This window comes from Notolepis coatsorum, assembly GCF_963971535.1.
Source record: "Notolepis coatsorum genome assembly, chromosome: 12".
In the NCBI taxonomy this organism is placed as follows: Eukaryota; Metazoa; Chordata; class Actinopteri; order Aulopiformes; family Paralepididae; genus Notolepis; species Notolepis coatsorum.
The window spans coordinates 21638885-21655931 of NC_140176.1; the positions used below are offsets into that span (position 1 = coordinate 21638885).

Consider the following 17047-nt stretch of genomic DNA (forward strand, 5'->3'; position numbering starts at 1 on the left):
CGTTGTGCAAATTGAGAGGCTGTGCTCTTTGCACACAACCCTCGTACACTTGTAACATTGCCTCTCCAGGCTGCGATTGTAGTGATAATCTTTACAATAATAATAATAATATTGCATTTCACTGTAGACCGCAGCAGCGATAGAAATATATGGCGAATGTAGCTGTGCATTCACTGTATGTATTGCAGGACAATGTGTGTACTGCCTAATATCTGTGTTGGTACAATTATATATAAAACGATATATATTTTAGCGACTAGCCCACTAGCGTCCTGCTAGTTAAAGACAGCTGAGGTTGAGTAGTTTCTTCTGAGATCACTTTCAAACTCCAAGTGATTCGTTGCAATGTACGCGGAAATGCTGCGTTGTGTTGCAATGTACTACATGCATTTGTCTGAGCGGGGCGAAAGGAAAGGCGCATTACCGTACTGGCGTGCAGTGACGAATGCGGAAGCATTCTTGCACTCTTCCGCTGGCAATAAGCTACACGCATACTGTCCTTCTGAAGCTCTGAAGTCATTAGTGGCCATGAACCTAAAGAGAGAGAGCGAGAATACGTTAGTAGATAGTCTAAGGCCAGTGATTCTCAATATTATTTTGCATATCTAGGACCTCTAATTTAGTCCATGTCATGCACAACTACATACAATATACTGTAGCATTACAAACCATTTGACAGCCAGGTCCAGCACCTCTCCGTTCTTGTCTTCTAGGAGCCATCGCAGCATGGCCAAGACCTTCCTCATCCAGCATACTGTCCTTCTGAAGGTCTGAAGTCATTAGTGGCCATGAACCTAGAGAGAGCGAGAATACGTTAGATCTTGACCGTCTTGGGAGAGAGAGAGATAGAGAAGGCATTACAGGATGACTCTTTGAAAATGATGTCCCAGATTAAAAAGTATATATTATATATACACAGTCACACACACAATAAAAAAAAATTATACATCACTTACGACCACTTGAAGTAGTTGTTCTTGAGCCGTCTTCTGTGTTCATCTCATTGATGAGATCCAGCACTGTAACAGTATATTTGCAACAATGAAATTATATATTTTATTACAACTCTATCAGCTGAGTAACAATATTCATCAAAGTGTTGCGTGTTACAGCGTAGGTTAGTTTATTAGTGCATGACAGTAGGGTTTTACATACTGTAAAAAAACAAACACTTAACAAGTTAATATCTGAGATTTTGAAACACAGTAACATCACTACAATAAACTCAAACCGGTCTACATATAAATCAGAAAATCTGACAGGTTTGTCCAGATTATCTTAATTTGGAGGCCTAACCAAAAGTAAGCATATCTGACTAGGGGCAGGTTTGTGTAGACCGACTAGGGGCATGGTGGTGTAGACTGACTAGGGGCATGGTGGTGTAGACTGACTAGGGGCATGGTGGTGGTGTAGACTGACTAGGGGCATGGTGGTCGTGTAGACTGACTAGGGGCATGGTGGTGTAGACTGACTAGGGGCATGGTGGTGTAGACTGACTAGGCGCAGGTTGCTAGTGTAGACTGACTAGGGGCATGGTGGTGGTGTAGACTGACTAGGGGCATGGTGGTGTAGACTGACTAGGGGCATGGTGGTGGTGTAGACTGACTAGGGGCATGGTGGTGTAGACTGACTAGGGGCATGGTGGTGTAGACTGACTAGGGGCATGGTGGTGTAGACTGACTAGGCGCAGGTTGCTAGTGTAGACTGACTAGGGGCATGGTGGTGGTGTAGACTGACTAGGGGCATGGTGGTGTAGACTGACTAGGGGCATGGTGGTGGTGTAGACTGACTAGGGGCATGGTGGTGTAGACTGACTAGGGGCATGGTGGTGAATAACAAAACAACGATTGTGTGCAGACAATTGAAAATGTTGGGTTCCTTTCCACTTTCTTGAATATAGAAAAAATTAAAATACTTGTTCTAGAACTGTATTTTTTGCACTTGTTTTTAAGTTACTGGGAATACCCTTTCCTTGTTTTTGCTCATTTTAACAGACAAAACACAACACATTCTAGTAATTCTGGTTTACACCTAACCCTTATTATTGATGTTATGATTTCCAAAAATAAAATCTCACCAATCTTTAGTCAAATAGGAGATTTAAGTGTTTATCTGGAATTGTGAGGATAGGTATTCGCGGTAACCTGGGATCAATATGTGAAACGTAATTATCTCCTCAAATAATTGGCCACAAAAGACGAAACTCATTTTGGTTGTTCATTGGGGTGCCAAGATCATGCCCAAAACATATCATGCATCTGCCATGAAAATTAAGCCTTTTATGTTTGTTATCAATTGAAGGTCATGAACTATGTTGACTCATATCCCATACCCGGATTTTCCCTTCAGATTCAGCTAAATTTGAATTCTCTTGAGATAACTCGGGGAGAACTATGGTATACAAAACAACCAAAACATTTTAATTCTCTCTTAAATTGGAGGAGATAGTGAATTGGTATTCCCGGTAACTTAGGTCAACTTTAGAGGTCCGCCATCCCTCATTACATGATGTATTTTTTTTAAGGTGAATTATTTGGCATCTATAACAATCATTCTTGACATGAGAAAAGATTTTAATGTTGTTCGTATAACGTCCTGGGTTATATGGCTTAGAAATGGGGCAGGTTACCAGGAATACATGCGTTACCCATATAGAGAGAGAGAGAGAGAGAGAGAGAGAGAGAGAGAGAGAGGGGGAGAGAGGGCATTACAGGATGACTCTTTGAAATGATGTCCCAGATTAAAAAGTATATATTATATATACATACACAGTCACACACACAATAAAAAACTGTATACATCACTTACGACCACTTGAAGTAGTTGTTCTTGAGCCGTCTTCTGCGTTCATCTCATTGATGAGATCCAGCACTGTAACAGTATTTGCAACAATGAAATTATATATTTTATTACAACTCTATCAGCTGAGTAACAATATTCATCAAAGTGTTGCGTGTTACAGCGTAGGTTAGTTTATTAGTGCATGACAGTAGGGTTAGTAAGCTCCCCAAGCTAACACAAGCTAATACAACACGGACCACAGCTCCCCAAGCTAACAAAAGTTAGCTCTCATAGTCATAACGCTATCAGCTCCGGGTACAGTATAGCAACGTTAGCTAGTCATACCGTTAGCCAGTTAGCAGCTCCGGTAGTTTACCCCGCTGCAGTTTCATAATATCGAGCTAATAACGTTACAGTAGTCACTGAAAACACAGACTAAACAGCACTCATTTATATCAGCGGCACGCATTACTTATAAATAATAAAATATATGTGTTGCACACAATTACCTGAGGAGAAGATGCAACAGTTGCAATGCTCACGACGTGGTCCAGATCTCTTGCGCGCTTCAATTCAAATTTCAAACCGGGATCCCCCACAATGCAACGCATCAGTGTTGCCAGATTTGAGAGTCCGCCTTCATCTGACAGACCTTTGATAATAATGGGCGGTTCGGATATTGTTAATCCGATCTGGCAACCATGCTCGGATCCTTGTTTCTCCGCACAGACTGACCACGGTTTTGATTGATTGATTGAAAACTTTATTAACAGATTGCAGAATGGGTACAATACAGTACAGCTCAATACACACAATTGTTAAGGGGATGCAGACCAGAGAAATACTTTCGTCTTGCATCAGGGTCCCCCATTTTCAATTCATCAGGATATACGGCTATACATTTATGAAAACGTATACATTATAGGTGGGGGGGTGGGTGGAGTGGGGGGGGGGTTGGGTAGGTTGGGTAGGGGTGGACACTGGACACTGTACAACTGCACAAGCAACTGTACATATTGACAAAACCATGTTTGGTAATTGACTGTACATTGGGTTGGGTTAGGACATTTACAGGGGCCAGTTTCGAATTGCAGTCTCCCGTAGGTGTTCTTTGAGAGTGGTTTTGAAAGTGGGTAGTGATTCACATTCCTTTACAGCTTTGGGTAGGGCGTTCCACATTGATGTGGCATAATTGCTAAACGTGTTCCTGTTTGAGCCGAATCTGGGTTTAACATGATTTGTGGAGCTCCCTCTATGGTGTTGTGGTCGTGGTATTCACTGACCTTTGGGAAGTATTTTGATATGTACACATATATGGGTACCTTGATCGTGTATAGTGTATCTTGTAGACAGGCCCATTGCAAGTTGCTGCACTCTGTCGTCTAAGCCGTTGTCACATGGGCAGGGGCGAGGTGGGTTCTAGGAGTAAGGTCAAGCATGTAGTCTGACCAGTTTGTTTTGAGATGAAGTGTAGCAGGGTCAAGTCAAGTCAAGTCAAGTCAAGTCAAGAGTTTTAATTGTCACGGCATACAAGTATACAATGAAATGCGGGTGGTCTTGCCCGCAACGATGTGCAATACGTGGTACAACATATAATAGAATCCAATAAAAAAACAACATTGTGCAATAAACAGGTAACAGGTAACATATTTGTGACATCTCGGTATCTGTACATATTATTTACAGGGCATATAGGACACGGTCAAAGAACACCAGATCCAGGCGTACAACTAGAACCACCAGAACAGTGAATACGAGCAAAGTAACACGACTAACTGGTAACGACAGATACAGATTACAAAACATACAATTAAAAACTAAAAATCTCTAGAAAATCTAGTCAATTTACAAACCAATGAGCTTCTATACAGTAGAAAGGATATGCAGCCAGTATGAGCTTCTAGACAGACAGTAGAAGAGATATGCAGCCAGTATGAGCTTCTAGATAAGACAGTAGAAGAGATATGCAGCCAGTATGAGCTTCTAGATACAGTAGAACAGATATGCAGCCAGTATGATCTTCTATATAGAGACAGTAGAACAGATATGCAGCCAGTATGATCTTCTAGAGACAGTAGAACAGATATGCAGCCAGTATGAGCTTCTAGATACAGTAGAACAGATATGCAGCCAGTATGAGCTTCTAGATAAGACAGTAGAAGAGATATGCAGCCAGATGAGCTTCTAGATAAGACAGTAGAAGAGATATGCAGCCAGTATGAGCTTCTAGATAAGACAGTAGAAGAGATATGCAGCCAGATGAGCTTCTAGATAAGACAGTAGAAGAGATATGCAGCCAGTATGATCTTCTAGAGACAGTAGAACAGATATGCAGCCAGTATGAGCTTCTAGATACAGTAGAACAGATATGCAGCCAGTATGAGCTTCTAGATAAGACAGTAGAAGAGATATGCAGCCAGTATGAGCTTCTAGATAAGACAGTAGAAGAGATATGCAGCCAGTATGAGCTTCTAGATAAGACAGTAGAACAGATATGCAGCCAGTATGAGCTTCTATACAGTAGAACAGATATGCAGCCAGTATGATCTTCTAGAGACAGTAGAACAGATATGCAGCCAGTATGAGCTTCTAGATACAGTAGAACAGATATGCAGCCAGTATGAGCTTCTAGATAAGACAGTAGAAGAGATATGCAGCCAGATGAGCTTCTAGATAAGACAGTAGAAGAGATATGCAGCCAGTATGAGCTTCTAGATAAGACAGTAGAAGAGATATGCAGCCAGATGAGCTTCTAGATAAGACAGTAGAAGAGATATGCAGCCAGTATGAGCTTCTAGATAAGAAAGAGATATGCAGCCAGTATGAGCTTCTAGATAAGACAGTAGAAGAGATATGCAGCCAGTATGAGCTTCTAGATAGACAGTAGAACAGATATGCAGCCAGTATGAGCTTGTTGCATACTCATGTTAAACAGTTGGCATTAGTGCAGAATTGAACTAAAACTGTCTCATAGGAACGGATTCTGGAATGGCATTTTGAATAAATGACTAAATGACATAAATTAAAGCTCTCATCGACTCCGACAGATTGCTAGTCATTCATAATGGCATCGAAAGAATGTCCAAATGACCTGTGTTGTGTTAGCTTGTGTTAGCTTGGGGAGCTGCAGTCTGTGTTGTGTTAGCTTGTGTTAGCTTGGGGAGCTGCAGTCTGTGTTGTGTTAGCTTGTGTTAGCTTGGGGAGCTGCAGTCTGTGTTGTGTTAGATTGTGTTAGCTTGGGGAGCTGCAGTCCATGTTGTGTTAGCTTGTGTTAGCTTGGGGAGCTGCAGTCTGTGTTGTGTTAGCTTGTGTTAGCTTGGGGAGCTGCAGTCTGTGTTGTGTTAGCTTCTGTTAGCTTGGGGAGCTGCGGTCCATGTTGTGTTAGCTTGTGTTAGCTTGGGGAGCTGCAGTCTGTGTTGTGTTAGCTTGTGTTAGCTTGGGGAGCTGCAGTCTGTGTTGTGTTAGCTTGTGTTAGCTTGGGGAGCTGCAGTCTGTGTTGTGTTAGCTTGTGTTAGCTTGGGAAGCTGCAGTCCATGTTGTGTTAGCTTGTGTTAGCTTGGGGAGCTGCAGTCTGTGTTGTGTTAGCTTGTGTTAGCTTGGGGAGCTGCAGTCTGTGTTGTGTTAGCTTGTGTTAGCTTGGGGAGCTGCAGTCTGTGTTGTGTTAGCTTGTGTTAGCTTGGGGAGCTGCAGTCTGTGTTGTGTTAGTATTCATTCCATTCTAAACATAACGTTAGTTTACAAAACATGACCTGTCTATATAACGTTGAGGAACAAATTATAAGTGTGTGGGTGTGTGTTTTGGTGAACATTGGACTGCAAACAGAAAATGCATCACAGTTAGACAGTAGCTACTGTTAGCTGTCCTTCCGGATTAGCTTTGAGCTAACTATCTTTCCCGACCCATGTATTCATTCCATTCTAAACATAACGTTAGTTTACAAAACATGACCTGTCTATATAACGTTGAGGAACAAATTATAAGTGTGTGGGTGTGTGTTTTGGTGAACATTGGACTGCAAACAGAAAATGCATCACAGTTAGACAGCAGCTACTGTTAGCTGTCCTTCCGGATTAGCTTTGAGCTAACTATCTTTCCCGACCCGTATTCATTCCATTCTAAACATAACGTTAGTTTACAAAACATGACCTGTCTATATAACGTTGAGGAACAAATTATATAGACGGGTAATGTTTTGAACAACTAACGTTACGTTTAGAATGGAATGCATCGGCAAAGATCCGTTAGCTCAAAGCTATTCCGGCCAGTTTATCAACTTCCTGTCATTTAGAAATATGATTTTATAGTGAAAATCATTACCAAAACGTCCGGAAAAACGGGAGCATTATAGACGGTCATACAAATGTACAAATGCTATAAGGTGGCAAGAAATGCACTATAAACAATACTTTATGCATCGGCAAAGATCCTTAGCTCAAAGCTATTAAGGCAATGCTGGCTAACAAGAGGCTAGCGCAAGAAACGACGCCGCAAACCATTGCCGAGTGTAGCGGCAACATGCCAGAATGCCGCTTCTTGGTGTAGACGGGGAGTGAATCCATACGCGCTCAACGTCCAAAGAAATAGTTTTCCACACATTAAGCTCCGTTATCAGACACCGATGTGGTGACCCGATTTAATTAGAATAAGTAGGTTACATGGGAGGGTTGATCACAGTGATCCTAAAACGTCATATAACCTGGTCTAATTGCTTAAAGTGTAATCTAAACAGTTTCCGAAAGCGTCCTGAAGCGGTAAGAAAATCATATGGTTTCCCCATCGGCTACCGCCCAACAGCTGATTCCTATCACCTATCTAATGATCTCCGCTGCGCTGTGCCCGATCACCCGACAGGTGCAGGTGATCCACTCACAGCGCCACAGAGTCCACCCAACAGGCTACACAGAATCATAACCTTCCCCTCAATCATAACATTCCCCTCAATCATTACATTCCCATAAATTGTAACCTTCTATTGATAAAAATTATGATAATGATAATAATAATACTAATAATAATAATAATAATAATAATAAATAACAAAAAACACTCATTCGGCCTTTACACCGAGCCAGAGCCGGTTTATCTTTGGCGAGCCCGAGTCGGCTCTGCCCCGGCAACCATTGCCGTGCCAGAGCCGGTTTATCTTTGGCGAGCCCGAGTCGGCTCTGGCACGGCAAGCCGAGCCGGGCCAGAGCCGGTTTATCTTTGGCGAGCCCGAGTCGGCTCTGGCACGGCAAGCCGAGCCGGGCCAGAGCCGGTTTATCTTTGGCGAGCCCGAGTCGGCTCAGCCCCGGCAACCATTGCCGGGCCAGAGCCGGTTTATCTTTGGCGAGCCCGAGTCGGCTCCGCCCCGGCAACCATTGCCGGGCCAGAGCCGGTTTATCTTTGGCGAGCGCGAGTCGGCTCCGCCCCGGCAACCATTGCTGGGCCAGAGCCGGTTTATCTTTGGCGAGCGCGAGTCGGCTCCGCCCCGGCAACCATTGCCGGGCCAGAGCCGGTTTATCTTTGGCGAGCGCGAGTCGGCTCTGCCCCGGCAACCATTACCGCGCCAGATCCGGCTCATCGTTGGCGTGCCGTGCCGGACATATGCCGAGTGTGCCGACCGGTAGCCGGAATTGGGCCGAGTATGCTGGCCACCTGGGTTCTTACTGTTACGCTCCAGAGACTGTGCTAGACAAGATAGTATCAAATAACATAATAACATAATATAGCATGAATTGTGTGTGTGTGTGTGTGTGTGTGTGTGTGTGTGTGTGTGTGTGTGTGTGTGTGTGTGTGTGTGTGTGTGTGTGTGTGTGTGTGTGTGTGTGTGTGTGTGTGTGTCGCGTGTGTGTGTGTGTGTGTGCGTGTGTGTGTGTGTGTGCGTGTGCGCGTGTGTGTGTGTGTGTGTTACTGTCTGCCTATCTGTCCGTGTTTCAGTGTGTGCGTATAGGTGATAATTGATGGGAAGATGGAAATCAGAAAGAAAGAATAAAAAAAGGGAGAGAGCACTTTTCTTTGTTGCTTTTCTTCACATTCACACTTTCCTCCATCATGTTTTCCCACGATGCATCTCTCCTGCATCTTGTCTCTCCTGCTCCAGTCGTTTTTCGTGGATCACAACAGCAGGGCCACCACCTTCATAGACCCCCGCATCCCCCTGCAGAACGGACGCCTGCCCAACCACCTCACGCACAGACAGCACCTACAGAGGCTACGCAGCTACAGCGCTGGGGAGGTACACACACACACACACACACACACACACACACACACACACACACACACACACACACACACACACACACACACACACACATCCCAAGGTTCTTATTCTTATAAATGGCTACATTTATATAGTGCTTTTATCCAAAGCGCTTTACAATTTGTTCCTCACATTCTACCCATTCACTCTCACATTCACACACCGATGGCGGAAGCAACCATGCAAGGTGCTAACCTGCACATCGGGAACAATTAGGGGTTAAGTGAGGACACTTCGACACGCTGCCCGGGAGGAGTGGGAATCGAACCGAGAACCTCCGGATTACCAGACGACTGCTCTACCTCCTGAGTCACTATCACCCCCAAACCAAGGTTCTTGATGAGAAGAGAAGAGAAGAGAAGAGAAGAGAAGAGAAGAGAAGAGAAGAGAAGAGAAGAGAAGAGAAGAGAAGAGAAGAGAAGAGAAGAGAAGAGAAGAGAAGAGAAGAGACATAATTATGCATACTGTTTTTTAGAGTGACTGGAGTGACACACCAGAGAAAGTTGCACACATCCTTCAGTTAAACCAGTCTTGAACCTCACGCCTCTGCGAGTCCTTTAAATCCCAGCTCAAAACATACCTTTATTCTCTAGCGTTTCCTTGATCCTGACCTGTACCTTGCCTGAGCTATTGTACTGATGTGCAATTTTGTTGTATGACCTGTCTGTTCCCCTACCTGCCTTTGTAAAGCACTGTGTTTGGCTTGTGTCATGTAGAACGTGCTATATAAATACATCTGATTGATTGATTGATTGATTGATTGATTGATTGATTGATTGATTGATTGATTGCGTATCTCTCTCTGCTCCCATAGGCCTCTGAGGTGTCGAGGAATCGAGGGGCTGCTCTGGTGATCAGACCAGGTAACAGCCTGGTAGCAGCCATACGCAGCCAGTACCACCCAGACTCCGTACCACTGGGCACCCCGTGTAAGTATGAGCAGTGGGACAACCTGCCACCCACACATTCATTCAGTCACTCAGGGTTATTTGGCTCCCAGGCATATGGCACTTTGACTTGTGTCTTGTGTGTTCAGAGAATCTGCCCTCATGCTTTGCATCTATGACACTATGGGTGAGTTCCAAAGACAAACATAAGCATACTAAGTCCTCAATTCCTGCACGACCAGGAAACTGAAAAAATTGCCGCCATTTTAAGGCCGTAGGGAATACACAGAGGAAGCCTGACGTCTTCCTCACTTGTCTCCTGTGTGTCCTCATGTCCTCACAAATTTAGTTAGAGGTCTGTTTTGCAGGCGAGTCACTGTTTTGACCCGACATTTCCCCCTGAAATACCATACTGTTTACATATGGAGTTTACCGTTACGAGAGGGATGCCAACACCATCCTCCTAAATAGGGCCTGTGAGTAATTCTCCCCACAGTGCTCGCGGGGCTGCCGTCATGGGCCATGCAGGGCACGTTGTGGTTACTCACTCACTCACTCACTCAGTCACTCAGTCACTCAGTCACTCACTCACTCACTCACTCAGTCACTCAGTCACTCAGTCACTCAGTCAGTCAGTCACTCACTCACTCACTCACTCACTCACTCTCTCACTCTCTCACTCACTCACTCGCTCACTCACTCACTCACTCACTCACTCACTCACTCACTCACTCACTCACTCACTCACTCACTCACTCAGTCACTCACTCACTCAGTCACTCACTTCCTCACTCACTCACTCACTCACTCACTCACTCACTCACTCACTCACTCACTCACTCACTCACTCACTCACTCACTCACTCACTCACTCACTCCCTCACTCGCTCGCTCGCTCACTCACTCACTCATTCACTCACTCACTCACTCACTCACTCATTCACTCACTCACTCGTCACTGCCAGGGACCATTTATTGGACGCATGCGAGAGTGGTGCCATGGGTCTGCGCGGTTTCGCACTATAGTTGCGCCATGATGATCTTGGATGCTTTGAAAAGGGGGAATAATTTCCTGTAACAGAAAGGTAACAGAAAGAGACAATAGCTCTACGATGCTGTGGTTGTGCGTGAGACACAGGAGTGATCAAAGCTCCACGGAAACTCAACCAACACGCGCTCTGTGCCCGTGGAAAGGCTCCCTGCGCTTTAGGACTGGGATCGCGTGACTGCCTGGCACTGACCCACACACACACACGCACGCACGCACACACACACACACACACACACACACACACACACACACACACACACACACACACACACACACACACACACACACACACACACACACACACACACACACACACACACACACACACACACACACACACACACACACACACACACACACACAGACACACACACACAGACCAGCGAAACCTCAGAGGCACATCTTTTAGATTCCAGATGATAATTACCCTGACAACCGATCCTAGACCTCCAGACACACACACACACACACACACACACACACACACACACACACACACACACACACACACACACACACACACACACACACACACACACACGACGCTCAAAGAAGTGCTGGCGTGCCACAGGAATCCTTGCATCCCCCCCTGTCATCTTCCCCATCACCCTACTATTCCATCCTCTGCTCCTCTCCCCCCCTTCATCCTCCCCATCCCCTTCCAGACAATACCGTCGTCAGCATCACCATAATTACAGATCCACACTAAAACCGAAGACCAGCCCGGGACAGAACTGACAGCTAGAACACGGACGGCGGGCTGAGTGCCCAAACATGTTTTTTGTTTGTTTGTTTGACTGCCGTCTGTGCGATAAAGGCAGTATAATGTGTTTTGTAAGTGCTAGAAATTCTTCTATTCTCAATTTTTTTATCCACTTTTTCTCCCCTTTTTCTATTTTTCTCCCATCCCAATTCCAGTGTGCCAATTCTCCCCTCCCCTGTCTTGAACGTCGCTCGCATATGCCCCCCACTGGCCGGTTGTAGGGAGGATAGAAGCTTTGCATCACGTGTCCCCTCCGATACGCAAGGAGGCAGCCTGTCACATCTTTTCACCTGCCAGCGCGGACTCTCATTCGGCGAGGTGTAACGTGTGGGAGGCTCACACTACCCCCGCCATTTCCTGTCTCTGCTGTGCAGGCGTCCCCCAACCGACCTGTAGGAGTCACTGTCCACAACGTCCAGATTACCACCCATCGACTTCCACCCGCTAACTCTGCCAATTGAGTTAGTATGACGGCTGGCCCAAGCCGGAGGCTACGCCGACAGCCGGAGTCGAACCCGGCGTCTCTTGCGTTGGTGACGAGCGCAATGTCCGCTGCGCCACCCAGCCGCCATAAATTCTTCTATTCTCAAGTCAGTTCCAGAGTCAGCCCCAGGACCCAAACATTTAAAGGGATAGTTGTGATTTTTGGAACCCTGGCCTGGCCCTATTTCCTACGTACCAGTGAGGACGACGTTGATCGGTAGAGTCCTTTCTAGGCACAATCCACCCGGTTCTGCGTACGAGACACAAACGAATGCAAAGTCGATGGGGTCAAGCTCCTGTCCGTACAAGCTGCCTGAAGACAACTGAAGTCTACTCCACATTGCATGCAAACTAGATTTCAGTAAGCATGGACTGGACTGAGGAAGGACTTTACCAATTGATTGATTGATTGATTGATTGATTGAAAACTTTATTAACAGATTGCAGAATGGGTACAATACAGTACAGCTCAATACACACAATTGTTAAGGGGATGCAGACCAGAGAAAGACTTTCGTCTTGTTTACATCAGGGTCCCCCATTTTCAATTCATCAGGACATATATGACATACATGACATACAGATAGTCAGTACTGCTACATCTATACATTTATGACATACCAGATTTGCAAATACAGTACTGTTTGTGATACAGAAGGAGTCAAGAAAAGGGAGTATATACATTTGACGTAGAACCTGTACATTGGAGGAGGTTGGGTGGGGGGGGTTGGGTACATTGGGATATTGACAACCATACTGGGTAATTTACATTGGAGGTGGTTGGGGGGGGGGGGGGGGCACACTGTATAAACAAGCAAAACTGTACATTGAGGGGGGGGGAGGAGACACTGTACAAACAAACAAAATTGTACATTGGACTATTGACAAAACCATACTAGGTAAATGACTGTACATTGGAGGGGGTTGGGTTAGGATATTTACAGGGGCCAGTGTTGAATTGCAGTCCCGTAGGTGTCCCTTGAGAGAGGTTTTGAAAGTGGGTAGTGATTCACATTCCTTTACAGCTTTAGGTAGGGCGTTCCACATTGATGTGGCATAATTGCGAAACGTGTTTAGTCCCTTATTTGAGCCGAATCTGGGTTTAACATGATTTGTGGAGCTCCCTCTGGTGTTGTGATCGTGGTATTCACTGACCTTTGGGAAGTATTTTGACATGTACATGGGTACCTTGGTCGTGTAGTGTATCTTGTAGACCAGGCCCATTGCAAGTTGCTGTACTCTGTCATCTACTCTAAGCCATCCTAGGTTGTCAAAGTGGGCAGGGGTGAGGTGGGTTCTAGGAGTAAGGTCAAGCAGTAGTCTGACCAGTTTGTTTTGAGATGTTTGTAATTTTGTTTTTAGCGCCTTTGAGGTGCTTTGGTACCATGAGGTGCAGGCATAGTTGTAGTACCCCTGAATGAGTGCTCCTGCCAGAGTCTTCAGGGACATGTGAATGTATTAATAATACAGTCTCTCTGCCTGCTAAACGAACAATAAACACTATGCAACAACCATCAAATGCACACAGCACACACACCCACACGCACACACTCACTTAAACAAACAACACACTGCAGCACCCACTCTCCACACTTTAGATCACACAAACACACTTTATATTTATTGATAAAGGATTTGTACTACAACTCGTACACCTACTGTAAATTGTACCTAAATTGCACCTCATCCCATTTCTGCCTTGCACTATATAGTATTGTATATTAGTACACTGCATAGTATTGTATATTATATGGTAACTCAGTTACGTCTATTCTGCATCGAACATTGTACATATGTCTAAACTGAACACTGTGACCTCATTTTTTTTACTTCTAATTTACATGCTATACTATGTTATTTTATTTCATACTTATCTTGTCTTGCACAGTCTCTGGAGCGTAACAGTAAGAAGCATTTTGTATAAAAGTATTCTGTACTTCTGTATGACAACTATTAAAGAAACTTGAAACTTGAAACTCTCTCTCTCTCTCTCTCTCTCTCTCTCTCTCTCTCTCTCTCTCTCTCTCTCTCTCTCTCTCTCTCTCTCTCTCTCTTTGCAGCTTACAATGACAAGATAGTGGGGTTCCTTCGTCAGCCGAATATCTTTGACATGTTACAAGAGCGACAGCCCGGCCTGGCCAGAAACCATGCATTAAGGTAATCCTATGAATAATAACCTTTAATAATAATAATAATAATAATACACTTTGATCTTACATTCCCAGATAAATACACACATTCACACCTGGGAGCTGCCCAGTACAACCACTGGTTTCAACCTGTTGGCCACTCAGCAGCTTGGTTGGAGCAGTTTGAGTTCTATCTATCTATCTATCTATCTATCTATCTATCTATCTATCTATCTATCTATCTATCTATCTATCTATCTATCTATCTATCTATCTATCTATCTATCTATCTATCTATCTATCTATCTATCTATCTATCTATCTATCTATCTATCTATCTATCTATCTATCTATCTATCTATCTATCTATCTATCTATCTATCTATCTATCTATCTATCTATCTATCTATCTATCTATCTATCTATCTATCTATCTATCTATCTATCTATCTATCTATCTATCTATCTATCTATCTATCTATCTATCTATCTATCTATCTATCTATCTATCTATCTATCTATCTATCTATCTATCTATCTATCTATCTATCTATCTATCTATCTATCTATCTATCTATCTATCTATCTATCTATCTATCTATCTATCTATCTATCTATCTATCTATCTATCTATCTATCTATCTATCTATCTATCTATCTATCTATCTATCTATCTATCTATCTATCTATCTATCTATCTATCTATCTATCTATCTATCTATCTATCTATCTATCTATCTATCTATCTATCTATCTATCTATCTATCTATCTATCTATCTATCTATCTATCTATCTATCTATCTATCTATCTATCTATCTATCTATCTATCTATCTATCTATCTATCTATCTATCTATCTATCTATCTATCTATCTATCTATCTATCTATCTATCTATCTATCTATCTATCTATCTATCTATCTATCTATCTATCTATCTATCTATCTATCTATCTATCTATCTATCTATCTATCTATCTATCTATCTATCTATCTATCTATCTATCTATCTATCTATCTATCTATCTATCTATCTATCTATCTATCTATCTATCTATCTATCTATCTATCTATCTATCTATCTATCTATCTATCTATCTATCTATCTATCTATCTATCTATCTATCTATCTATCTATCTATCTATCTATCTATCTATCTATCTATCTATCTATCTATCTATCTATCTATCTATCTATCTATCTATCTATCTATCTATCTATCTATCTATCTATCTATCTATCTATCTATCTATCTATCTATCTATCTATCTATCTATCTATCTATCTATCTATCTATCTATCTATCTATCTATCTATCTATCTATCTATCTATCTATCTATCTATCTATCTATCTATCTATCTATCTATCTATCTATCTATCTATCTATCTATCTATCTATCTATCTATCTATCTATCTATCTATCTATCTATCTATCTATCTATCTATCTATCTATCTATCTATCTATCTATCTATCTATCTATCTATCTATCTATCTATCTATCTATCTATCTATCTATCTATCTATCTATCTATCTATCTATCTATCTATCTATCTATCTATCTATCTATCTATCTATCTATCTATCTATCTATCTATCTATCTATCTATCTATCTATCTATCTATCTATCTATCTATCTATCTATCTATCTATCTATCTATCTATCTATCTATCTATCTATCTATCTATCTATCTATCTATCTATCTATCTATCTATCTATCTATCTATCTATCTATCTATCTATCTATCTATCTATCTATCTATCTATCTATCTATCTATCTATCTATCTATCTATCTATCTATCTATCTATCTATATATCTAATGTGATGCTAGTCTAAATACAACTGGGCCTGCCTGAGGAGAATGAAAACAGAACCACATCTTTGCCACTCCTTCTGAGTTGTCAGAAAACGATTTGTGTTCTCAAAGGTTGTCCCTGCGGAACACCGTACACTCTAACGTGATCTGTCTGAATCATAGCAAAGAGGGGTTTTTCACGATATCAACCCACACCAATGACGGCACAGACACACAATACATGTTTAAACAATATATTCAGAATAACTTATAATCATTGCACCGACAATATACTTACAGGTGCTTATTGTCATTTCTAAACATTACCATATGGAGGAAACATAATTAAGGATATTCAGGACAATTATGACAATATATTACTTGCCTGTGCTTGTCGTCATTTCTAAACATTGTAATTTCTAAACGTTACAATATGGATATACATTATACAACCTGTGCAATAGGGTAAAAGCACATACTACGCGACAATGAATGATCGCTATGTAAACAAAGACATAATTTATGACACGTACCTCTTATTCCCTTAAAGAGATTGAGATGCGGAGGAGGGGAAATAAATGAGTTTTAAAGGGCATATTGTGGGAGAATTGGGCAAATGGCGAGTCGCCACTAGAACTGCGTAGGTGGAGCGGAATTGTGGTTTTAATGGATTGGTTCGATTGGGCTGGATAGGCGGAACCGTGGGAATAGAGGGCAGACTCAGGGTAAGAGGAGAGAAGACGAAGGGGCATAGTGTGGGCTTCCTCCCGAGATTCATAATATAATACTTCGATTGATCATAGGTCAGAATGGCATGGAGCTACAGTAGCTAGTTAGCTAACCTGCAAACCCTCCAGATTTCTACCTAATTTCAATACTTTCTCCTGCTGAGCTTTCGTTTAG

The 17047-nt window shown here is 42.8% G+C and overlaps 1 protein-coding gene across 1 annotated transcript in view; it reads left to right on the plus strand.

Moving 5' to 3' along the window:
• hecw1a (HECT, C2 and WW domain containing E3 ubiquitin protein ligase 1a) overlaps positions 1-17047 on the plus strand; it is a gene marked incomplete at both ends in the record, with an annotated part of 185584 nt that overhangs the window by 121205 nt on the left and 47332 nt on the right.